We start from the raw sequence: 2,532 nt of genomic DNA on the forward strand, positions 1-2,532 counted from the left end.
TTTGATAAACAAAGATTCTGAATACAAAGTCTTTCTAAAAATCTCTCTTGTTTGATCACACATATATTTGCCAGTAATGGAAATTTTCTCTCTGTATTGAAAAGATATAAGACAATTTTCAGTTTTCCCAACTACCAGAATGTATGGCTCATTAACACTCATGAATTCTAGTGCATAAGTTGGGGATTGGTTGCAAAACTTGAATAAGGTAAAAGTGATCTGGGGTTGACAGTAAGCAACATGTTAAATAAGACTTTCCAAATAAATGCATTTGTGACGGGGCATATAAATAGACATACATTAAACAGAATATTTGGGTCACTAAAGGAATCAGGCATTTTATAGCTATTTGAAGTAGAACAAAGTACAACTGTCCCCAGGGAGGGCTAGCTAGCTGGAGATGGAATTCACTTTGGTTAAATTACCACAATCCAGGGTGCAGCACTCATCTCTGCAACTACTGCAAATCGTTTCCAGATGGACTGAAGTAAACCAAGCTCAGAATAGCAAGCTGCGTGAGACAGAATGCCATTTTTAGTTTTCAGTGAAGAACAAAGCTGCCAACCTTGTACTTGTGCCAGTGGTACAATTCTCCATCTGTTGAGGAAACCACATAGAAAGAAGAATTATAATGGAAAGTCTATTTGGAGAGAAAGGGATCAAAGAGAGTGGATAATGTGCATCAGCACCTGATGTGCCCAGAGTAAGGGTACAGACAGATAGGCTGGGGCCCTGGCCAGGGCACTACCAATTTTTCTCCTCAAGCATTCCTTTTTCTTTCTTCCAAGATGACCATCTCCCTTCTAATCAATGTATAATTTATAGACTGCTGAATTCACAGCTTTTCTTATTTTGTTCTAAGAAATATTTTGTCTACAAAATGCCTCTGTGACACATTTATTTATCTATCATGGGCTGATTTTATGGTTTTATTTTAAGAGTTTTGCAGACACTTGGTTGTTGTCCTTATGCGCCACAAACATTCCCCTAATTTATTTTGGTTCATATACCACTCACGAATTAGTGAGTGGCATGTTAAACAGGATCTGATGAGATTTTAAACATTTTTCTGAAGAGTAATAGTCTTGTGTTTCTAATCTTAAGCCTAGACAAATCTAGAGTTTTCCTGTTCTGTTATCATCCACACAAATGGAGAATCACTTGCATATCACTTGCCTGTGTCCAGATAATGGATCTGGAACTCCCTGACCTGAAAACGAGCAGGGAGAATCTGACTATCTTGCATATAAAGAGATATGTTGAGTGCCCCAGCATTCTCCCATCAGTTTAATCTATGACTTCCTTCCCTGAATTCTTAGTGTTTAGTCTCCATGTCTCTAACATCTCCAAACCTACAGGGAAAGATAAACCAACTGCTTATATTTGAACTTTTCTGTTTTTATTCCAATCTCACTCTTCTTGTACTCTCTTCTCTTCTTCCAATGCTGGCCAAGGCCTCTTTGGTGCAATACTGCCTATGGGCCTGGCCAGGGATGAGATTCCCTTCTCTCCTACAAGCAAAGAAATGTCCATAAGCAGTCTCTTGAATCATGGCTTGGAACTTTTACAAATTAGATGTGGCACCATCTCTGTTTAGAGTTGCCAGACCAAATGGTTGGCACTATCCATTTAGAACCGAGACGAACCATGCACTTTGACAGGACCACACTCTAGAAATAAACAGGCAGCTGGGACCCAAGGAGACCTCATAGAAGAACAGAGGCTTTTTCTCACTCTCAAATCCAAATTCTTCTGAAATAGAACTACCATGTCAGACTGGACTTAAATGTCAGCATACATAGAAAAATTGGCATGCCTAAAGTATCACTTTGATACCGTATGGCATATTTTATTTGTTCTAATGAAACCTCTTTTTAATGCAAAGAGGCTGGGTTGTTTTTATCTTAAGAAATCCTAAGGAGCAAAATTGAACCATGTGGTTCAAACATATGCTGAAAATCATAGTTCATTTTCTAACAACTGTAAGCTAAGTGAGTAGCCTGGCAGAGGTCATCTTACCCATCTCCCTAAACCTCAGCCAGAAAGACAATTGGCAATGAGATTCTACCTGTGGCTGAGCTGCAGCTGGGAGGTGTCCTGTGAGCTTAATCAAGAAGAGGTGGGATCCAGTCCAGTCTTTCCTTCCTCATTTTGTGTATCCTGTGACAGATACTATGGACAACTGGCTATATTATCTGTACTACCTGTGTAGATGCCACTTTTTTTCTGGCAGTTTCTCTTTTTACCAGAAGCCAAAGCAGGTATTCTCTCTGTGTTTAGCACCTTCATTGTCTGTGGCATTCAGATCTTGAAAAGATTCTGGAATTGTTTTTCATAATACTTGCCATTCCTTGTAGTTTCCCAACAGAATGTCATACATGAGACTTTCCTGCTTTAGCCAATTAAGCACCCTTTTATTAGAACTTCGGCCTTCTTTATTCATTTGATTTACTTTTATTTCACAATTATAATTAGCTTCTTTTTAAATTAATACTATTTTAATTCACAAATTAAAATTGTACATGTATATAA

Source organism: Galeopterus variegatus, unplaced genomic scaffold (genome assembly GCF_000696425.1).
Source record: "Galeopterus variegatus unplaced genomic scaffold, G_variegatus-3.0.2 Scaffold9107, whole genome shotgun sequence".
Classification (NCBI taxonomy): domain Eukaryota; kingdom Metazoa; phylum Chordata; class Mammalia; order Dermoptera; family Cynocephalidae; genus Galeopterus; species Galeopterus variegatus.